The sequence below is a fragment of the Balaenoptera physalus genome (genome assembly GCF_965194825.1).
Source record: "Balaenoptera physalus genome assembly, chromosome: 7".
NCBI lineage: Eukaryota > Metazoa > Chordata > Mammalia > Artiodactyla > Balaenopteridae > Balaenoptera > Balaenoptera physalus.
In genome coordinates, this window is record NC_138886.1 from 1689768 (window position 1) to 1696970 (window position 7203).

The following is a 7203-nucleotide window of genomic DNA, read 5'->3' on the forward strand; positions in this document are numbered from 1 at the left end:
GGGGATGGGGAGCGAGTGGCTAGTGGGGACACAGTGTCAGTTTGGGAAGATGAGAAAGTTCCGGAGACGGATGTGGTGATGGCTGCACGACAGTGAGAATGTGCTTCATGCAAGAGAACTGGACCCTTCAAAATGGTGAAAATGGTAAATCTTGTTATGTGTATTTTACCACAATTTTTAAATCTTTAAATATATATTTAAAAAATTCCCCGGGGGAGAGAAAAGGACCCACATTCGCGGAGTATGTTAAAGGACACAGGAGCCCTGAAAGCCACACCGTCCCCCCCCCACCCGGGGCCAAAGCTGGGACAGTAAAGCAAAAAGTAATGCAGTGTGTACTCCCAAGTGCAGAACAAGCGTCCGCATGAGCACACGGCCGTAGAGAAATGGCTGAATAGACGCAGAAAGGGGAGAGCAGGGAGAGTCCTCCGTGCAGAGCCCCAGATAATACGTGCAGACCCGCTGGGGGGCAGGATACCCCCCCAGGAGGGGGCTGTGCGCAGTCTCCTTCCAGCGGATAAAACACGCAGAGGGAGGGAAGGAGCGATGTACAGGGAGAAACCTGACTACACCTCAGCCAGTGACCAGGGTCACCATCGGCAGTGACAGGTCATGGTGATGGCCTGCACCCCCGGTCCCATGGCGTGAGAAGGGCACCTCACCTCTGAGGTCTCCCCCAAAGCCACCACCCCAGTCCAGTCAACACATCAGACAAAGCCTAACAGAGAGACAATCTACGAGATCCCTGCCCAGTCCTCCTGCAGTCAAGGTCATCAAAAGCCGGTGAAGTCTGAGAAACTGTCACAGCCCAGAGGAGCCCCAGGAGACATGAGGACCAACTGCCATGTGGGTCCTGGGACAGGAAAGGGACTTAGGGAAAAACTAAGGAAACCTGATAAAGGATGGACTTCAGTTCATTTTAAAAAATGTATTCCTGGGGAGTGCCAGGCAGCTCTCGGGTAAGATGTGACCTTGGGCGAGTTGTGGCCTCAAAGGCTGGACGCCTGGACCAGGGCCTGTGCAGGTCCCTCCAGCCCCAGACCCCAGGACACTGCGCAGGTGGGGGACAGGGCAGCCTCCCCACCCACCATCCTCCCCGTGGCCCGGAGCCGTCACGCACGCCTCCATCTGCGTGTCTGAGGCCCTGTGGCGCGCAGGACCGTGAACGAGTGGGTGGCGTCCATCACGGTGGAGGGGAACCTCGTTTAGGACACGTGGCGCTTTTGGGCCTTCAGGGAGAAGAGTCAGGCAGAGGGAGGGCTGAGTGGGCTGGCGCTCAGGAGGGCGTCCAGAGAGAGAGTGACCGGAATAACCACATTTTAACCCATCAACCTGTGGACAGTTTTTTTATGAAAAACACCAGAAAGCCATTAATATAAATCATGAAATATTCAGCAAGGAAGTCGCTTAAATGTCTCGTGTTCCCAGAAACGGTGCCGGATGCTTCCTGCATCAGGGGCGCCCAAACATCAGCTCTTTTGTGCGTCTTCGGAGGCTATTATCTCGGGACTGGGAAGTGTTAGATCATCGCCGAGTGTGGGGTGGACGCCGGGAGAGGGAAACGAGGCGCTCCCGGGGCAGCGGCCACGGCCCCCTCCATGTAGCCACGTCCACGTGCTCTCTGGCTCCCGGGCCTCCCGCCAGCCACCCCCGTGATCCCGGCTCACGTGGAGGGACCAGCCCCCGGGCCCCCGTGTCTGTCTTCAGAGGACACGGGTGGCTGGCAGAGCCTTGAGCACTGCCGGCCTCTGGTGGCCTGGCCACCCCAGGCCTTCCCGGCTCCCGGCCACCTGTGTGAGCCGCCCAGCACTAACGTTCTCCGGGGACGCGCCCTCCTGCCTTCAGCGATGCCGACACGCTCTCACACTCGCACTTTGCTGGGCTCCTCACGGGCAGTCTCTCGTGTCACCCTGACCGCCATCTCAGATCCCGTAGCTGGCGAGCGTCAAGGTGAGGATTTGGATCCAGATCTGTCTGGCTCCAAAACTGTGCTCTCAGCCATCTTCCTGCCTGCCTCTGAACAGTTCCTGTTGCAAAAACACGAGACGAAGCAAAACAAAAAACACCGGGCGGGGGAGAAGATGAGGATGTGCCCATTGGGATGGCTTCTGTCAAACAAGCAGAAAACAGCAAGGCCGGTGAAGATGTGGAGAAGCTGGCAACCTCGTGCGCTGCTGTTGGGAATGGAAAGTGGTGCAGCCGCTGTGGCAAACAGTGTGGAAGGTCCTCAAAAAGTTGCACAAAGAGTTACCATACGACCCAGCAATCCCACCTCTGGGTAGGTACCCAAGAGGCTTGAAAGCAGGGCTTGGAGAGATATTTGTACACTGATGTCCAGAGCAGCGTTATTCACAATAGCCAAAAGTGGAAACAACCCAAGTGTCCCCTGAAGGAGGAATAGATAAGCAAAATGTGGTCCATCCATACAAAGGAAATTATTCAGCCTTGAAAAGGAAGGAGACCCTGACACAGGCTACAACATGGCTGAACCTTGAGGACGTTATGCTCAGTGAAATGAGCCCAACACGGAAGGACAAATACTATGTGATTCCACTCATGTGAGGGCCCTAAAGGAGTCAAACCCATAGAGACAGAAAGTAGATGATGGGGCCCAGGGGCCGGGTGAGGGGAGGGAGGGTGAGCGTTTAATGAGGACAGAGCGTCAGTCTGGGGAGACGAGAATGTCCTGGAGGCGGACGGTGAATGAACTTAATGCCACTTAACCGTGCACTTAAACATGGTTACAATGGTAAATTTTATGTTATGTGTATTTTACCACAATTTAAAAATAAATGAAAAGAAGATAAAGATGGTGAAGAGTGTGGATGAAGAGGCTGCGTGTGTCCAAGGAGTGATGGTGAGACAGGCAGCCTGTGGTCGGAGGGACCACGGCGGCCAGGAGGGCGGCCGGGGCCACGGGAGTGTTTCAGCACCTCGGAGAGAGACACCGCACCTGGACCGCCAGGAGGGAACGTCTGGACTGCGTCCTGGAGCAGGAGGTGCTGGGCCCTTTCTGAAGGCAGCCTGCCTGCTCCTTGCTCTGGTGGAAATAGGCAGATAGGCCGATGCTTGATGAGACGCCCCAGGACTTTGCACCTCTGGCTCCACAGGGCTCCCCTGGGAAGAGGTGGGGAGGGGTCTCTTCCTGAGGCTGCACTCGGGAGGGTGGCTCCAACTCCTCGTGGGGAAAGGGGTGTTGTAAAAGCCCTCAGGGAGCCGGGCTCCATCGGCTCAGCGCCAACCCCAGTGACCTTGGGAAGCCTCCTGCCCCTCTCTGTCCCTCCTGACTCCACCCTCGGCCACTGGGGCTTCCTGGAACCAGGGGGTCCGCCCGTGACGAGGGCAGGACAGGGAGGAGGGGAGGTCTGGTTTCTTTTCTTGTGTGCGCCTGGCCTGAGACCTCCTTACGCCAACATTCTCGCCAGGGATGGTGTGGCCCCCAGGCCCCCTGGGAGCTCATTGCTCTTGTCACAAGGGGACGAGGGGTAAGCTATTGACCACACGTGTGAGCCAGCTCTGCCCCCTGAAGGACAGCCCCTCCCCTGCAGGGCCGATGGTGTCCATGTGAAAAATCAGCTGCAAGTCTCACAAATGCCGTTTCAGCAAAGAGCGCACAGCCTTCCGGAAACTGAGCCTCGGGGGTGGGGCGTGTGGCGGACTCAGCCACTCAGATCCTCTGTGACAAGATTCCCGGGGACAGTTAAAGACGTCCGGTTACAGTAAAACTGCTCCGGTCCTGATTCAATAGCTTTCACGGGGGCGTCATTGATGCCATCTGTGTGCGCAGCTGTCTACCCATCGGCTTGTGCTTGCCCACGGCGGGCTGTGCTTCGTACAGGGAGGGTGAGAGGACCACCGCCTGAGCCCCTTAGGAGCGTCCAACCCACAGGGTGTGGACCTTATGCGTTAGCCCCACCCCCGGGCCTGCGTGGCAACACTTTGGCGCCGGCAGAAGGCACCATGGGCCCCTGGAGGTCAAATCCCACTTCTTTACCCGTGGTCTGTATCACTGTTCTGAACAGCGATTGTGACACGATTCTCCATGAGGCAGGCGTTCTATTAGTGGACCACACTTTGTAAACCACAGTATTTACCTCTGTCAGGGTGAATCCTCCGATATGAGTTCATTCATTCATTCATTCATTCATTCTTTCTTTCTTTCTTTCATTCAAAACAAACAGAAACTTGGTGACCGCCTGCTCTCACAGGAGCACTGATTTAGGGGCTGGGGTCCAGGAAGCAAGATGACCTGTCCTCAGGGGACAGGGGCAGAAGTAAATGTGGGGACGCAGGAGACCTGAGCTCTGATCCCAGAGGACATGAGCTGGGGGGACACCCACAGGGCCCGAACCCCAGCCTGGTGGGGGGTCAGCCAGGATGCTGGAGTTGAGTCTTGGGGGCCGGAGAAGCTGGGGAGGGGGCTCTGCGGGGCAGAGGGTGAGAAAGCCCAGGGTGGTGAGGAGATGGGCCTGGGGTGGAGGGCTGGGCCTCCTTGGTGGCCAGCCTGGAGGAGGCACCCCTCAATCGGCAGGGGCGGCTGTGGTGGGGGCCTCTGGGGGTCTGTCTGGTGACAGGCCGGGGGCAGGGAGGCTGGCAATGGAGAGGCGCTGGCTCTGAAGAGAGCCCTACCCGCCGGCTGTCACCCCATCTCTGAAGAGGCGTTCCTTCTACAGAAAAATTAGGGAGGGGAGTCAGGACATCTGATCTTCCACTTAAACGTGTGCTTGGTGAATTGCTACGGTTTATTGGGCGCTTGGAATGGCCTATAATTGCATCAAGCAACAGAAATCGCACTGCGAGGGCGCTCCTGGGGAAGCTGCTGGGCGGCACTGCCCCCCGTTCATCTCTGGGGTGTCATTGTCTCTGCTATGTGCAGACAGAAGATACAGACTTCAGGCCAGCCCTCCCTGGTCACCGTCTCTCCAGACCTGAGGAGGCAGAGAGGGGCAGGAGAACACAGGCTCTGGCATTAGCCTGGGGCCAAATCCCAGCTCAAGACTCCCATTTCACAGATGAGGAAACTGAGGCCCAGAGAGGTGAAGTAACTCGCCTAAGACCGCACAGCATCAGGATTTGAACTGGCATGTGTCTGACTCCACAGCTAAGCTTCCCACCGTCTTACCTGGCTCACAGACGGTGACGCACCTGCGGCCCAGCACACGGAGTGGCCGCAGAGACACGGAGCGGAAGGGTGGGCCTGCTTAGAAACTGTGAAGTGCCAGGCAGAGGAGCGGAGGGTGCAGCCCATTAACATCATTCAGCGACGGCCCCCTGGGCTGACGGCACATCTGGAGCCACTGGCAGCAAGGCCTGACGCCCCCCTCCCTATCCCCCACGGGGCAGTGACCGGCCCCCGGGAAGTATCTGGCTAACCAGCACCGTCACCACCATTTCATTATTTTAGGGGCCGGAAAATTACTATTCATGACAGTAAACTTAAAGATGAAATAATAAGTCTGTCCTTTCAAAAAGCAAATTGCTCCGCCAGAATATTCATGAGCTGTGACTTCATGGGAAATGATAGCAGCCGGGGGATGATCATTTGGTTAAGTCAGCAGCTAAGGAATTTAGGGAAATGCACTTGTCACTCTGAGGAAACGGGTGATGAATACTTTCCTGTTTGCGGGGGCCCTTAACAGGCGCATTTTTAATGTACTAATTAATTAACCTTGGGACCACTCACATTTCCCAGGAGGCTGAGGCCTCCACTCCTCGAGGGCGGGTGCCACCAGGCAGAACCGACCTCCAGGTGGAGCCAAAGCTGGTGAAGGTCGGTGGGCAGCTCTAGGCTAGGGACGTACCCCCCCGCTCCCCGCTAGTAAATGCCCGCGACTTCTCAGTTGGGAGTTGAGTCCCCCCAAAACTCACATCCACCTGGAAGCTCAGAATGACTTTCTCTGGAAATCAGGTCTTTGCAGACGTAATCAGTCAAGGGTCATCCTGGATTTAGGGTGGATCCTCAGTCCTGGGTTTAGGACTCGTGTCCTCTGAGAAGAGGAGAGACACAGAGACACAAAATCAAGAGGGAGATTTGGAACAAGGGGCCCCCGTGCAGGCAGGGGCAGCAACCGGAGGGAGGTGTCTCCCAGCCAAGGAACCGCGAGGCTTTCTGGCGATACCAGAAGCTGGACAGAGGCCTGGAACACCTTCCCGAACGGCCTTGGAGGGAACCAGCCCTGCTGGCACCTGGAGCTCGCACTTGTGGCTTCCGGAGCTGGGAGCCGGTAAATTCCTGAATTCCTGCTGTTGTTTGAGACTCCCCTGCCCCCGACTTGTTAAGGCCGCCCTCTGACCCACCTGCATCCGGTTGGGAGGTGCTGGAGGTGGCCTTTGCCGCGGGTCACTGCGGGGCCCCTCCTCTCTCTGGGCCTGGGGTCTCCCGCTGCAGGGGGCTGGGCCAGAGCTGTGCTTTTCAAACTGGGTTCCCCGTGCACCCACAGGGGCAGTGGGGGCTGTTTCTTCTTGTTGGACCCCCTCAGTTTCCTCCCCCCACCCCTGCTTCCTCCCTTTTGCTGCCTGGAGAGCTTTTAGTCCTCCCTTACAGCCCCGTTCTATAACCCTCCCGGGGCTGGGGCAGAGGATGGTGACCGAGCCGCTGTGTCCTCAGAAGTCACTCCCCGCCACAGGCTCTCTGCAGGGGCCTTGAGGGGGCCCCCCAGGAACCGGCTGGCCACCTGCTCGCGGGACCACGGCTCACCCCGCCCTCTCGTGGCCGCCTCGCGGTACCGCCGGGCAGCCCAGGCAGCAGGTTTGGGCCTCGCAGGGGTGGGCGGCCCTGGGGTGAGCAGAATGCCAGGGTGGCCGCCACTCCTGGCCAGACGTGGAGCCCTCTTTGCTGGGAGACCCTCCCCAGGCTTTGTGGCCCAGGCACGCCTGCTCGGGGTCCAGGGGCCGAGTCCAGGAAGGAGTTGGCAGGGGTAGGAAGACTGGGGAGGGACGGTCATCCGCTTGGCTGCCACCAGCCAGGGCAGCTCGGGCCACTCCCGGGGACTGTCAGTGCTGGGGCGGGACCCAGGGTCGGGCTGGGCCCTGCCAGCTCAAACCGGGCCTGGCAGCCAGGGCTGGCTCTGCCCCACGCAGGGAAACCCTTGGTGCTTGCTGACTCCCGGCTGGGCCTGGGCCGGACACGCTCAGACCACCCAGCCTTTCTTGTTCCTGAGAGCGACAGTGATCTTGAGAAGCTCCCAGAAGGGGTGAAGGTGT